At 39.4% G+C, this 16,911-nt stretch overlaps 1 pseudogene; it reads right to left on the bottom strand.

Annotated features, from left to right (window-relative positions):
- Positions 1-9,053: 9,053 nt before the first annotated feature.
- Positions 9,054-9,663, bottom strand: LOC101685907 (annotated as a pseudogene).
- Between the last annotated feature and the right edge of the window lie 7,248 nt (positions 9,664-16,911).

Here is a 16,911-nt window from a genome sequence, read left to right as displayed (position 1 = left end):
TTAAGGGGGTTCTATAAAAGAGGAAAAATCCTAAGAAAAGCATTGAACAGAAATAAAGAGACAATCTACAGAAAGAAAGACTTCAAAGGTAACACGATGTCAATAAAAGCGTATCTATCAATAATCACTCTCAATGTGAATGGCCTAAATGTGCCCATAAAATGGCACAGGATTGTAGATTGGATAAAACGACAGGACCCATCCATATGTTGTCAACAAGAGACCCATTTTGAACCTAAAGATACACCCAGACTGAAACTGAAGGGATGGAGAAGCATTTTTCATGTCAATCGGCCTGAAAAGAAGGCTGGGGTAGCGATTTTCATATCAGAAAACTTAGATTTTAAACTCAAGACTGTAGTCAGAGATACAGAAGAACACTACATAATCCTTAAAGGGTCTATCCACCAAGATGATCTAACTATTGTAAATATCTATGCCCCTAATATGGGAGCAGCCAATTACATAAGAAAACTGTTCATCAAGATAAAGAGTCATATTGATATGAATACAGTATCGTAGGAGATCTTAAAACACCACTATCAGAAATAGAAGATCTTTGAAGCAGAAAATCAATAAAGAAACAAGAGCATTGAATGACACAATGGACCAGATGGACCTCATTGATATATTCAGAACATTCCACCCAAAATAACAGAATATTCATTCTTCTCAAGTGCACACAAAACCTTCTCAAGAATAGATCAAATACTGGGTCACAAATCAGGACTCAACCGATAACAAAAGACTAAGATTATTCCCTGCATATTCTCAGATCACAGTGCTTTGAAACTGGAGCTTAATCACAAGGAAAAGTTCAGAAGGAACTCAAACACCTGGAAGCTAAAGGCCACCTTGCTTAAGAATGCTTGGATCAACCAGGAGATCAAAGAAGAACTGAAACAATTTATTGAAACCAATAAGAATGAAGACACGTTGGTTCAAAACCTATGGGATACAGCAAAGGCGGTCCTAAGGGGGAGATACAGAGCCATCCAAGCCTCCCTAAAAAAATTGAAAAATACAGAACACAACAGCTTTTCTACACCTTAAAGAAATGTAGACACAAGAACACATCAAGCCAACCCCGCACATAAGAAAGGAAATCATCAAGATTAGAGCTGAAATCAATGAGGTAGAAAGCAAAGATACAGTAGAACATAAAATGAAACTAGAAGTTTGTTTTTTGAAAGAATCATTAAGATCAATAAAACATTGGCCACACTAATCCAAAAGAAAAGATAGAAAGACCAAATTCATAAAATTATGAATGAAAAGGGAGAGATCACAACGAACAACAAGGAAGTAGAACAATCATCAGAAGTTATTATCAATAGTTATATGCCAATAAGCTTAGCAACCTTGATGAAATGAATGCATTCCTGGAAAACTATAAACTCCTAAAATTGAACCAGGAAGAAATTGCCAACCTGAATAGACCAATATCTAGTAATGAGATTGAAGCAGTGATCAAAAACCTCCCAAAAAACAACAGCCCAGCACCTGATGGATTCCCTGGGGAATTCTACCAAACTTTCAAAGAAGAAATAACACCTATTCTCCCGAAGCTGTTTCAAAAATTGAAGCATAAGGAAAACTTCCAGACTCTTTCTATGAAGTCAGCATTACCCTGATCCCCAAAACAGGCAAAAACCCTACCAAAAAGGAGAATTTCAGACCAGTATCACTGATGAATATGGATGCTAAGATTCTCAACAGATCCAAGCAAACAGAATCCAACAGCACATTGAAAAGATTATCCACCATGATCAGGTGGGATTCATTCCTGGGCTACAAAGATGGTTCAACATTCGAAAATCAATCAATGTGATAGAAAAAATTAAGATGAGAAGAGAGAAGAACAACATAGTCCTCTCAATTGATGCAGAAGAAGCATTCGACAAAATCCACCATCCGTTCCTGATTAAAACGCTTCAAAGTATAGGGATAGAGGGAACATTCCTGAACTTCATAAAATCTATCTATGAAAGACCCACAGAAATATCATCCTCAATGGGAAAAAGCTTGCAGCCTTCCCGATGAGATCAGGAACAGACTATGATGCCCAATCTCAACACTCTTGTTCAACATAGTATTAGAAGTCCTAGCAACAGCAATCAGACAAAAAGAGAAATAAAAGGTATCCTGCTTTGTCGAAGATGAGTTGACCGTAGAGTTGAGGGTCTATTTCTGGGCTCTCTATTCTGTTCCATTGATCTATGTGCCTGTTTTTGTGCCAGTACCATGCTGTCTTGATGATGACAGCTTTTTAATAGAGCTTGAAGTCCGGAATTGTGATGCCACCAACGTTGGCTTTCTTTTTCAATATACCTTTGGCTATTCGAGGTCTTTTCTGGTTCCATATAAATTTTAGAATTATTTGTTTCATTTCTTTGAAAAAGATGGATGGTATTTTGATAGAAATTGCATTAAATGTGTAGATTGCTTTAGGCAGCATAGACATTTTCACAATATTTATTCTTCCAATCCAGGAACATGGAACATTTTTCCATTTCTTTGTGTGTTCCTCAATTTCTTTCATGAGTACTTTATAGTTTTCTGAGTATAGATTCTGTGCCTCTTTGGTTAGGTTTATTCCTAGGTATCTTATGGTTTTGGGTGCAATTGTAAATGGATTGACTCCTTAATTTTTCTTTCTTCTGTCTTGCTGTTGGTGTAGAGAAATGCAACTGATTTCTGTGCATTGATTTTTATATCCTGACACTTTACTGAATTCCTGTATAAGTTCTAGCAGTTTTGGAGTGGAGTCTTTTGGGTTTCCCACATATAGTATCATATCATCTGTGAAGAGTGATAATTTGACTTCTTCTTTGCCGATTTAGATGCCTTTAATTTCCTTTTGTTGTCTGATTGCTGAGGCTAGGACCTCTAGTACTATGTTGAATAGCAGTGGTGATAATGGACATCCCTGCCGTGTTCCTGACCTTAGCGGAAAAGCTTGCAGTTTTTCTCCATTGAGAATGATATTTGCGGTGGGTTTTTCATAGATGGCTTTGAGGATATTGAGGTATGTGCCCTCTATCCCTACACTTTGAAGAGTTTTGATCAGGAAGGGATGCTGTACTCTGTCAAATGCTTTTTCAGCATCTATTGAGAGTATCATATGGTTCTTGTTCTTTCTTTTATTGATGTGTTGTATCACATTGACTGATTTGCGGATGTTGAACGAACCTTGCAGCCCTGGAATAAATCTCACTTGGTCGTGGTGAATAATCCTTTTAATGTACTGTTGAATCCTATTGGCTAGTATTTTGTTGAGTATTTTCGCATCTGTGTTCATCAAGGATATTGGTCTATCACTATTGGGTATTTACCCTAAAGATACAAACGTAGTGATCCAAAGGGGCACGTGCACCCGAATGTTTATAGCAGCAATGTCCACAATAGCCAAACTATGAAAAGAACCTAGATGTCCATCAACAGATGAATGGATCAAGAAGATGTGGTATATATACACAATGGAATACTATGCAGCCATCAAAAGAAATGAAATCTTGCCATTTGCGAAAACATGGATGGAACTAGAGCGTATCATGCTTAGCAAAATAAGTCAAGCAGAGAAAAACAACTATCATATGATCTCCCTGATATGAGGATGTGGTGATGCAACATGGGGGCTTAAGTGGGTAGGAGAAGAATAAATGAAACAAGATGGGATGGGAGGGAGACAAAACATAAGTGACTCTTAATCTCACAAAACAAACTGGGGGTTGCTGGGGGGAGGGGATTTGGGAGAGGGGGGGGATAATGGACATTGGGGAGGGTATGTGCTTTGGTGAGTGCTGTGAAGTGTGTAAACCTGGTGGTCCACAGACCTGTAACCCTGGGGATAAAAATATATGTTTATATAAAAAAAAAAGAAGGGAATCTTTCAGCCCTTCAACAGATGAATGGATAAGGAATATGTGGTGCATTTACACTATGGAGTATTATGCCTCCATCAGAAAGGATGAATATCCAACTTTTGTAGCAACATGGATGAGACTGGAAAAGATTATGCTGAGTGAAATAAGTAAAGCAGAGAGAGTCAATTATCATAGGTTTCACTTACTTGTGGAGCATAACAAATATCATGGAGGATATGGGGAGTTGGAGAGGAGAAGGGAGTTGGGGGAAATTGGAAGGGGAGGTGAACCATGAGAGACTATGGACTCTGAAAAACAATCTGAGGGGAATGAAGTGGTGGGGTGGTGGGAGGTTTGGGTACCAGGTGGTGGGTATTATAGAGGGCACAGATTGCATGGAGCACTGGGTGTGGTGCAAAAATAATGAATACTGTTTTTCTGAAAATAAATAAATGTAATTTAAAATAAATAAATAAATAAATAAATAAATAAAAGAAAAAAAGAAATAAAAGGTATCCAAATTGGCAATGAAGAAGTCAAACTCCCTCTCTTCACAGATGACATTGTTCTTTATATGGAAATCCCAAAAGACTCCACCCCCAAATTACTGGAACAGTACAACAATTCAGCCACTTGGCAGAAAGCAGTGGCTTTCCTATACACTAACATGAAAATAAAGAAAGGAGAATTAGAGAATTGATTCCATTTATTATAGCACCAAGAACCACAAGGTACCTGGGAATAAACCTAACCAAAGAGGTAAAGGATCTGTACTTGAGGAACTACAGAACACTAATGAAGGAAATTGAAGAAGACACAAAAAGATGGAAGACCATTCCATGCTCTTTGATCAGAAGAATAAACATTGTTAAAATGTCTATACTGCCTAGAGCAATATATACTTTTAATGCTATTTTAATCAAAATTTCTTCAGTATTCTTCAAAGAGCTGGAGCAAATAATCCAAAAATTTGTATGGAATCAGAAGAGACCCCAAATGGCTACGGAAATGTTGAAAAACAAAAATAAAACTGGGGCATCGCGTTACCTGATTTCAAGATTTATTACAAAGCTGTGGTCACCAAGACAGCATGGTACTGGCATAAAAACAGACACATAGACCAGTGGAATGGAGTAGAGAGCCCAGATATGGACCCTCAACTCTATGGTCAAATAATCTTCGACAAAACAGGAAAAAATATACAGTGGAAAAAAGACAGTCTCTTCAATAAATGGTTCTGGGAAAACTGGGCAGCTATATGTAGAAGAATGAATCTTGACCATTCTCTTAAACCATACACAAAGATAAACTCAAAATGGATAAAAGACTTCAACGTGAGACAGGTATCCATCAGAATCCCAGAGGAGAACATAGGCAGTATTCTCTTTGATATCAGCCACCGCAACTTCTTTAAGATATGTCTCCAAAGGCAAAGAAAAAAAAAAGCGAAAATAAACTTTTGGGACTTCATCAAAATCAAAAGTTTCTGCACAACCAAGGAAACAGTCAGACAACAAGGAGGCAACCCACGGAATGGGAGAGATATTTGCAAATGACAGTACAGACAAAAGGTTGATATCCAGGATCTATAATGAACTCCTCAAACTCAACACACACAAACCAGCAAACATATAAAAAATCTGCAGAAGATATGAACAGAGTCTTACCCAATGAAGACATATAAATGGCTATCAAACACATGAAAAAATGTTCATCATCACTAGCCCTCAGGGAGATTCAAATTAAAACCACATTGAGATATCATCTTACACCAGTTAGAATGGTCAAAATTAACAAGACAGGAAACAACATGTGTTGGAGGGGATGTGGAGAAAGGGGAACCCTCTTCCACTGTTGTGCAGCCTCTTTGAAGAACAGTGTGTAGATTCCTCAAGAAATTGCAATCTGAGGGGTTTGAAGAGGTGGGGGGGTCTGATGTTGGGTACCAGGTGGTTGGTATTAGAGAGGGCACGAATTGCATGGAGCACTGGATGTCGTGAAAAAATAATGAATAATGTTATGCTGAAAATAAATAAATTAATAAAAAAAAGAAATTAAAAATAGAACTTCCTTATGGCCCTGCCATTGCACTCCTTGGTATTTACCACAAAGATACGATGAATGGATCAAGCAGATGTAGTGTAAAGAAGGGCCATCTGTACCCCAATGTTTATAGCAGCAATGGCTACGGTCGCCAAACTATGGAAAGAACCAGAATGCCCTTCAACGGATGAATTGTTAAGAAAGATGTTGTCCAGACACATGAAAAAGTGCTCCATATCACTCGGCATCAGGGAAATACAAATCAAAACCACAATGAGATATCACCTCACACCAGTCAGAATGGCTAAAATCAACAAGTCAGGAAATGACAGATGCTGGCGAGGATGCGGAGAAAGGGGAACCCTCCTACACTGTTGGTGGGAATGCAAGCTGATGCAGCCACTCTGGAAAACAGCATGGAGGTTCCTCAAAATGTTGAAAATAGAACTGCCCTATGACCCAGCAATTGCACTATTGGGTATTTACCCTAAAGATACAAATGTCGTGATCCAAAGGGACACATGCACCCGAATGTTTATAGCAGCAATGTCCACAATAGCCAAACTATGGAAAGAACCTAGATGTCCATCAACAGATGAATGGATCAAGAAGATGTGGTATATATACACAATGGAATACTATGCAGCCATCAAAAGAAATGAAATCTTGCCATTTGCAACAACATGGATGGAACTAGAGCGTATCATGCTTAGCGAAATAAGTCAAGCAGAGAAAGACAACTATCATATGATCTCCCTGATATGAGGAAGTGGTGATGCAACATGGAGGCTTAAGTGGGTAGAAGAATAAATGAAACAAGATGGGATTGGGAGGGAGACAAACCATAAGTGACTCTTAATCTCACAAAACAAACTGAGGGTTGCCGGGGGGAGGGGGTTTGGGAGAAGGGGGTGGGATTATGGACATTGGGGAGGGTATGTGATTTGGTGAGTGCTGTGAAGTGTGTAAACCTGGTGATTCACAGACCTGTACCCCTGGGGATAAAAATATATGTTTATAAAAATAAAAAATTTAAAAAAAAAAAAAAAAAAAGAAAGATGTTGTCCATATACACTACGGAGTATTATGGGTCCATCAGAAAGGATGAATACCCAACTTTTGTAGCAACATGGACGGGACTGGAAGAGATTATGCTGAATGAAATAAATCAAGCAGAGAGAGTCAATTATCATATGGTTTTACTTATTTGTGGAGCATAACAAATAGCATGGAGGACATGGGGAGTTAGAGAGAGAAGGGAGTTGGGGGAAATTGGAATGGGGGGTGAATCATGATAGACTATGGACTTTGAAAAACAATCTGAGGGGTTTGAAGTGGTGGTGGGGTGTGGGAGGTTGGGGTACCAGGTTTTGGGTATTATAGAGGGCATGGAATTCATGGAGAACTGGGTGTGATGCAAAAATAATGAATACTGTTATGCTGAAAATAAACATATTTAATAAAAAAGAAGATGTGTTCCATATATACAATAGAATATTACTCAGCCATCAGAAAGGTTGAATACCTACCATTTCATCAACTTGGATGGAACCGGAAGGTATTTTGTCAAGTAGAATAAGTCAAGCAGAGAAAGATATTTATTCTATGGTTTCACTTCTATGTGGAACATAAGGAATAGTGAGGAGGACCACAGAGAATTCAATTATACGTTTTACTTACTTGTGGAGCATAAAGAGTAACATAGTGCATTAGGAGAGGAAAAGGAAAAGTGAATTGGGGGAAATTGGAGGGGGATATGAAACATGAAAGACTGTGAACTATTAGAAACAAAATGAGGGCTCTGGAGTGGAGGAGGGTGGAGGGATGGGTGAGCCTGGTCGTGAGTATCAAGGAGGACACGTATTGCATGGAGCACTGGGTGTGGTGCATAAACAGTGAATCTTGGAACACTGAAAAATGAAATTAAATTAAAAAAAAAAAAAAGAAATCATCGAGGGAGACAAACCATGAGAGCTTCTGGATTCTGGGAAACAAGGATTACAAAAGGGAGGGTGGTGGGGGATGTGGTAGTCAGATGATGAGTATTGAGGAAAGGTGATGTGATGAGCACTCGGTGTTATACACAACTAATGCAACTTTGAACTCTACATCAAAAACTAATGGTGTAATATATGTTGGCTAATTGAACATTAAAAAAGAACAAAGAATTTTTTTCAGGTTTTTAAAATTTCGTTTTAGTGTTCCAGAATTCATTGTTCATGCACCAAGGAAATAAGGGCTTTGAATAACACTGGACCAGATAGATCTCTTTATTATTTGGGGGGGGGGCCCTTTATCTTTTATTTTGATCAAGTTAAGTAGAGGATTCTCAGGTGTATTGTGTTTTTTCCCCCTAAGTATTACGGGACGTGATGAGCACAAGGTTTTATACTGACCAGAAGGAATAGTGAATATTATATCACAAATCAATGATGTACTATACCTTGGCTAATTTAATTTAAAAAAAAAAAAGAATCACACCCGGTTTATTTGATCCATTCTGTGTTTCTTAGTTTCTATATAGTCTCTTTCTGCTTTAATCTTGCTATTTCCTTCCTTCTGCTATATGTAGAATTCAGTTGCTCTTTCTCTAGCATCTTATAGGTGTAATGTTAGGTTGTTTATTTGAGATTCTTCTTGCTTCTTGAGGTGCTCCTCTTTGAGGTGTATTTTTGTCTTAGGGCCACCTTTGCTGCAAATAAATGACAGGATGGTGATAGAGGTTTTCTACTATTTTCTTAAATTTCATTTTATTTTTTCAGTGGAGGTTTTATTCCTGTGTGTGTGTGTGTGTGTGTGTGTGTGTGTGTGTGTGTGTTCTTCTGGCTCCACTGGAGGTTCTTGTTATCCATCGTGAGTGTCACTGAGATTCTTATAAAGGTCTTGTTGACCTGCATCAGGATATTTGTAATTTATTGGTATTTAAGGACAAGAGAAAACTAATGTAACTGACTCCTTTTTTTTTTCTTTTGCATGTTAATATATATTTCCTCTTGTTACACCTAAGTTTCTAAGTCAGAGAGGGAATAGGTAAACACAGAATAATGTCAAGGAGGCTCCCTTGGGGAAACTGCTCTATGGAGAGGAAACCCCAAACCCTGGCAGGAAATATGTCATAGACTCCATCTGCACCTGCTCCTGGGATTAAAGACATAATTGGTGAGGAGTGTGCACCCTCTGCTGGTCTGATACCCTTGTAGTTTGAGGTTTGTGTCTGGGCTCACACTGAGGGCCCCTCACTGTGTCTCTCGCACAGTAATACACAGCCGTGTCCTCAGCATTCAGGTTGCTCATATGCAGATGCAGCGTGTTCTTGCTGTTGTCTCTGGAGATGGTGAATCAGCCCTTCACAGAGTCTGCATAGTATGTGCTTCCAACACTCTTAATATATGCGACCCACTGAAGCCCCATCCCTGGAGCCTGGCGGACCCAGTTCATTTCATTGTTACTGATGGTGAATCCAGAGGCTGCACAGGAGAGTCTCAGAGACCCCCCAGGCTTCACCAGGTCTCCCCCAGACTCCACCAGCTGCACCTCACACTGGACACCTGCAGACACAAGACATCCTAGTCACATCCATGGTTTCTCTCACTCACATCCACTCACACCCTCAAAGTTTTTTGTTCTCAATAAATTACCTTTTAAAAGAGCAAGAAGGAAAACCCAGCCAAGCACAAATCCCATGGTGAATTCTCTGTGTTCTGTCCTGCTCAGTGAATGTAAACACCTGGAAAACCCAAGACTGGGGCTCCTCTCCCAGCTGCATAGTCTGGGCTGGGCTATTTTATTCAGTGGAGGGAAGACCTTATTTGTATGTCTTCTGAGTATATAGTTAGCTCCAGACATAGATTCAATTCTTTACAAGTTAAAAACAAAGATTGCATTGTTTGTAGATCACTTTTTTAGATGGCACTTTTACAATATGTAGCATTCTTTTTCTTTGTTGGTTTAAAAATTCATTTATTGGGTTCCTGAGTGTCTCAGTGGGTTGAAGGCTCTGCCTGTGGCTCAGGTCATGATCCTGGGGACCTGAAATATATCCCCCCATCAGACTTTCTGCTCAGATAGGAGCCTGTTTCCCCACCCTGCCTACCTCTCTGCTTACTTGTTATCCCTGTCTGTCAAATAAATAAAATCTTTTAAAAATGAATTTATTGGTAGGAAACATTGGAGAAGGACACCAATATTATAAAAAATTATAAATTCCCATTCAGAGTTAATAATTCTATCAGAGCCAAGTTTAAAAATACCTTTAATATATGAAAGAATAAACATTGAAAAAGTGCTAGGAAAATGCTGCAACTGCACTTGCAATTGCACTGGGTATTTACCCCAAAAATAGAGATGTCATGAAAAGAAGGGCCATCTGTACCCCATTGTTTATAGCAGCAATGGCCACAGTCGCCAAACTGTGGAAAGAACCAAGATGCCCTTCAATGGACGAATGGATAAGGAAGATGAGGTCCTTATACACTTTGGAGAATCATGCCTCCATCAGAAAGGATGAATACCCAACTTTTGTAGCAACATGGACAGGACTGGAAGAGATGATGCTGAGTGAAATAAGTCAAGCAGAGAGAGTCAATTATCATATGGTTTCAATTATTTGTGGAGCATAACAAATATCATGGAGGACATGGGGAGTTAGAGAAGAGAAGGGAGTTGGGGGAAATTGGAATGGGAGGTGAATCATGAGAGACTATGGACTCTGAAAAAAAATCTGAGGGGTTTGAAGTGGCGGGGGGGGTGGGAAGTTGGGGTACCAGGTAGTGGGTAAAATAGAGGGCATGGATTGCATGTAACACTGGGTGTGGTGAAAAAATAATGAATACTGTTATGCTGAAAATAAATAAATTAAAAAAATGAGTAAACAGTTGCCTATTATTATTTATTCAGAATATATATTTTTCATCTTATATTCAGAGAACATATAAAATATATTTTAGTGTAAAAATTATTTCAATATGAAACTTAATGATTATAACATATAATATTAAGAAAATATCAGAACCTGTAAAAATCTAGACCCCCCCAATTCCAGTACATAATTTTCTAGCTGAGAAGGAAAGCAATTCACCCTCTATACCTGCAACCACACTTACCCTGTTTTTGGTGGGCCTGAGCACCCCTTGATAGCCTGAGTGCTCCCTAGTGACCCAAGCACCTCCTTGTGACCGAGGGCCCCCTGGTGTCCTGACTGTACCTGCAGCCCAGCCTCTCCTGTGTCCCTGCAGGGAGTTTTAGGTCTGGGCTCACTGACATGCCCTCACTAGGTCTCTACACAGTAGTACAAGGCCAGGACCTTGGTGGCACTGAGATCAGTCAGCTGCAAGAACTCACTCTGGGATGTGACTCTGGAGATGGACATGTGGCTCTTGTTGGATGCGCTGTCATGTGTGCTTTACCTATGATTTATAAGCAAATTCATTGCACCCAGTCACTTGGGGTTGGTGGATTCATTTCCACCAGAAATTACTGCATGACACAGAATCCAGAGACAACATTGGTGAGGTTCAGGGTCTGTGATCCCCTCACTCATGAGCCTGACTCCTGAAGCAGCACCTGGTACAGGACACCTGGGTACAAGGCCCCATCACTCATGACACTCACAACCATCCCAATGGTCTGATGTCTGACATCTGGACCATCTACTTGCGGAGCTGTCACCAGCCACAGAGAAGGGCCTAGAAACTCATATTCCTCCAGACCACAGCTCTGCCTTCCTTAGAGACCTCACCCTGTCTAAAGAGAGAGCTGTGAGCTCCCACGCCTGAGAGTGGATTTCACCCTAGAGGTTGAGTAGAAGTTTGCATGTGTAGGAGGGAGCCTGTCCTTGGAAATCGACAAGGACAGAGTCAGGCTTCTCTGGACCTTCCAGGACCACCTGTGGGTATCTCCTTGTTGAACCCATAAGGTATGTTTGTCTGGGATGGGTGATCCCTTGGTCTATGAGCTGTTTTGGAAGCAGGTCAATAGATGGCCTCACTTTCTGAGCATAAGAATAAATATTGAATAAATGAAAGATTCAAAATTCATTTTAATCTAAATCCAGAGACAACATTGGTGAGGTTCAGGGTCTGTGATCCCCTCACTCATGAGCCTGACTCCTGAATTACACTAAATTATATTTACACTAAAATTACACTAAAATATATTTTTCAAAAAAATATTTAATGGGATCCATACTTTGTAGCTACAGCTTTCCAAATGAACAACTACCTGCACAGGATGGGTGCATCTGAGGACCTTTGATCCCAATGGTCTCTGCTGATGGGATTTGTCGGCCAAGAAGTCTGCAAAACCTGTAAGTGATATATTTTTCCTCAAGCGCATGGACACCAACACAAGGCACCTATGCTATGATCTGCAGATAAAGTTCCAATACTTGGAGGGTGCCACCCTTGTCCTGAGAAATCCACCTCACACAGGGGCCTATTATCTCTGGAAGGGGATATTGCTTTAAAGAAAAGTGGGTAACTTTTCTCTTATGCTGCACAGTGATGATCATTAATTCAGGCGGAGTTAACGACACTCAAATACTACATCGAAGGAAATGGTGTTAATGACCCGGAGATTATTAGGATCTAAACATTAGATGCCTAATAAGAGGTTGCGTGGGTTATGTTCATATTCCTGAAAGACTTGTGGCAAGAGGATAAATGCTCTGTGGGATGAATAGACTTCAAATAGAGATCAGGTGACTATAGAACATATAGATGACAAATTGATACTTATATAATTTTATATTATTTTGAAAGATGCTAGAGAAGAATCTTATCATTATAACACATAAAATGGAGTGTTCATAACTGTCAATATTTTAAAACCATATTTTCATGATGAAAGAATATTTTGGTGTCAAATTTGGGTGGACACGTAAGTAAGGGCATGTGTCAGTGTTTTTATGGATAAGCTCATCTTCCACTTAGGGTGGTGATGGTTCCTGGAGATATTGGTCGTTGTGCTATTTTGTGTAGCTCTGGAGCAGCTCTTCCCCTATAACACCCCATGGCATATACCTTTGATACCTAAGTCATTGTAAACAGGATCACATCTTTAAATGGAGAGGATGTAAATAAGATCTTTGTGTTATTTAGCATCTTGCAATGACTTAGTTGATGAAGGCTCAGGCGTACCCGAACCATTTCCCCAGAGTGAGAGGTCACAAGAGAAATTGAGACTCAGAGCAGGAAACAAAGGAGCCCTAAGCATGGGTTTGTTCACAGCAACAGACACTGAAGAGCCCTACAGGAATATATCACTTCACAGCTTCTCTATGCACCTACATTTGGGGCTGGGACTCGTGGTCAGAGGGTCCTGAGGACCCCAAGTAACCACATGCCTCCTCCCCTCCACAGCTTACTTCTTCCATTACCTGTCATACCATGGTCTTAATTCTCAGGGTATCCTGAACTCAGATGGGCAGAGACATATTGTTTCCAGAGTGGCTGCAGCAGGTTGAATTCCCACCAACAGTGCAAGAGGGTTCCCTTTCTGGGCATCCTTGCCAACATTTGTTGTTTCCTGCCTTGTTCATTTTAGACATTCTCACCTGTGAAGTCATAGCATATTGTGGTTTTCATTTGTATTTCCCTGATGCCAAATGATTTGGAACATTTCTTCATGTGTCTGTTGATCTTTTATTTTTTTATTTATTTTTAATTTTTTATAAACATATATTTTTATCCCCAGGGGTACAGGTCTGTAAATCACCAGGTTTACACACTTCACAGCACTCACCAAAGCACATATCCTCCCCAATGTCCATAATCCCACCCCCTTCTCCCAAACCCCCTCCCCCCAGCAACCCTCAGTTTGTTTTGTGAGATTAAGAGTCACTTATGGTTTGTCTCCCTCCCAATCCCATCTTGTTTCATTGATTCTTCTCCTACCCACTTAAGCCCCCATGTTGCATCACCACTTCCTCATATCAGGGAGATCATATGACAGTTGTCTTTCTCTGCTTGACTTATTTCACTAAGCATGATATGCTCTAGTTCCATCCATGTTGTCGCAAATGGCAAGATTTCATATCTTTTGATGGCTGCATAGTATTCCATTGTGTATATATACCACATCTTCTTGATCCATTCATCTGTTGATGGACATCTAGGTTCTTTACATAGTTTGGCTACTGTGGACATTGCTGCTATAAACATTCGGGTGCACGTGCCCCTTTGGATCACTACGTTTGTATCTTTAAGGTAAATACCCAATAGTGCAATTGCTGGGTCATAGTTCTATTTTCAACATTTTGAGGAACCTCCATGCTGTTTTCCAGAGTGGCTGCACCATCTTGCATTCCCAAAAACAGTGTAGGAGTGTTCCCCTTTCTCCGCATCCTCGCCAGCATCTGTCATTTCCTGACTTGTTGATTTTAGCCATTCTGACTGGTGTGAGGTGATATCTCATTGTGGTTTTAATTTGTATTTCCCTGATGCCGAGTGATATGGAGCACTTTTTCATGTGTCTCTTGGCCATCTGGATGTCTTCTTTGCAGAAATGTCTGTTCATGTCCTCTGAAAGAAATTGAGGAAGACACAAAGAAATGGAAAAATGTTCCATGCTCCTGGATTGGAAGAATAAATATTGTGAAAATGTCTATGCTACCTAAAGCAATCTACACATTTAATGCAATTCCTATCAAAGTACCATCCATCTTTTTCAAAGAAATGGAACAAATAATCCTAAAATTTATATGGAACCAGAAAAGACCTCGAATAGCCAAAGGGATATTGAAAAAGAAAGCCAACGTTGGTGGCATCACAATTCCGGACTTCAAGGTGTATTACAAAGCTGCCACCATCAAGACAGCATGGTACTGGCACAAAAACAGGCACATAGATCAATGGAACAGAATAGAGAGCCCAGAAATAGACCCTCAAGTCTACAGTCAACTAATCTTCGACAAAGCAGGAAAGAATGTCCAATGGAAAAAAGACAGACTCTTCAATAAATGGTGCTGGGAAAATTGGACAGCCACATGCAGAAAAATGAAATTGGACCATTTCCTTACACCCCACACAAAAATAGACTCAAAATGGATGAAGGACCTCAATGTGAGAAAGGAATCCATCAAAACCCTTGAGGAGAACACAGGCAGCAACCTCTTTGACCTCAGCCGCAGCAACATCTTCCTAGGAACAACGCCAAAGGCAAGGGAAGCAAGGGCAAAAATGAACTATTGGGATTTCATCAAGATCAAAAGCTTTTGCACAACAAAGGAAACAGTTAACAAAATCAAAAGACAAGTGATAGAATGGGAGAAGATATTTTCAAACGACATATTAGATAATGGACTAGTGTCCAGAATCTATAAAGAACTTAGCAAACTCAACACCCAAAGAACAAATAATCCAATCAAGAAATGGGAAGAGGACATGAAAGACATTTCTGTTGATCTTTTGAATGTCTTCTTTGGAGAAATATTTGTTCTTGTATCTCCCCATTTTGTGGAAGGATGAATTGATTTTGGGTGTTGAGTTCAATAAGTTCTTTGTAAATTTTATGAATTAGTCCTTTTTTATTAAGTTCAATTATATAACGTAGTACATCATTAGTTTTTTTTTTACATCATTAGTTTTTGATGTAGAGTTCAATGATTAACTATTTGCATATAACCCCCAGTGTCTATTAGATCACGTGCCCTCCTTAATACCCATCACCCTGATACCCCATCTCCCCATACCCCTCTCTTCTGAACCCTCAACATATTACTCCATGTCCAGAGTCTCTTATGGATTGTCTCGCTCTCTGATATCTTCCCATTCATTTTTCCCTCCCTTCCCCTATTGTCCTTTGCACTATTCCTTATGTTCCACATATGAGTGAAACCATGTGATAATTATCTTTCTCTGCTTGACTCATTTCACTTAGAATAATACCCTCAAGCTCCACCAATGTTGATCCAAATGTTAGCTTTTATCCTTTCTGGAGGATGAGCAATATTCCATTGTATATATGAACCACATCTTCTAATTTTTTTTTGTCCCAATCTCATAATTCTAGAAGGGTATACTACAGTGAGTCAAATGTGAGAATAGGTGATACTAGGACACTTTGATTCAGGGAGTAATGAATTTCAACATGTAAAAGGTAAGTTGTATGAGAGAAAATAAAAGTATGTGGAACAGAATAACTGATTTTACTTCCCTGAAACTCCACATAATTTTTAGGAAAGAGATTAAGAAACAACAACAACAACAAACTTGTAAAATCATGAGAACAGGAAGATGGGAAGGTAAATCTAATAACAGGATCTTAGAATCTGGAAAACATATGGTGAAATACTTATGGGTGAATGATAACTGGCAGTAACACATTCCTCTTGCTTTGGGGTAGGTAGGGAAGGAAGAATTTAAAATAAAGTCATGACACTGGTCTGAAATTCTCCTTTTTGGTAAGGTCTTTGCCTGGTTTGGGGATTAAGGTAATTATGGCTTCATAGAAAGAGTCTGGAAGTTTTCCTTCTGCTTCAATTTTTTGAAACAGATTCAGGAAAATAGGTATTATTTCTTCTTTGAAAGTTTGGTAGAATTCCCCAGGGAAACCATCACGTCCTGGGCTCTTGTTGTTTGGGAGGTTTTTGACCACTGCCTCAATCTCATTACTAGATATTGGTCTATTAAGGTTGTCAATTTCTTTCTGGTTCAGTTTGGGGAGTTTATAGTTTTCCAGGAATGCATCCATTTCATCTAGGTTGCTTAGCTTATTGGCATATGACTATTGTTAATAACTTCTGACGATTGTTTCTACTTCCTTGGTGTTCATTGTGATCTCTCCCTTTTCATTCATAATTTTATGAATTTGGGCTTTCTCTCTTTTCTTTTGAATTAGTGTGGCCAATGGTTTATCGATCTCATTGATTGTTTCAAAAAACCAACTTCTAGTTTCATTGATAAGTTCTACTGTATCTCTGGTTTCTACCTCATTGATCTCAGCTCAAATCTTGATGATTTCCCTTCTTATGTGTCGAGTTGGTTTGATTTGTTGTTGATTCTCC

This window comes from Mustela putorius, unplaced genomic scaffold (genome assembly GCF_011764305.1).
Source record: "Mustela putorius furo isolate JIRA1106 unplaced genomic scaffold, ASM1176430v1.1 tig00001692_pilon_pilon_pilon, whole genome shotgun sequence".
NCBI lineage: Eukaryota > Metazoa > Chordata > Mammalia > Carnivora > Mustelidae > Mustela > Mustela putorius.
Note: the sequence above shows the minus strand (reverse complement) of the source record. Positions and strands in the feature narration are given on the sequence as shown.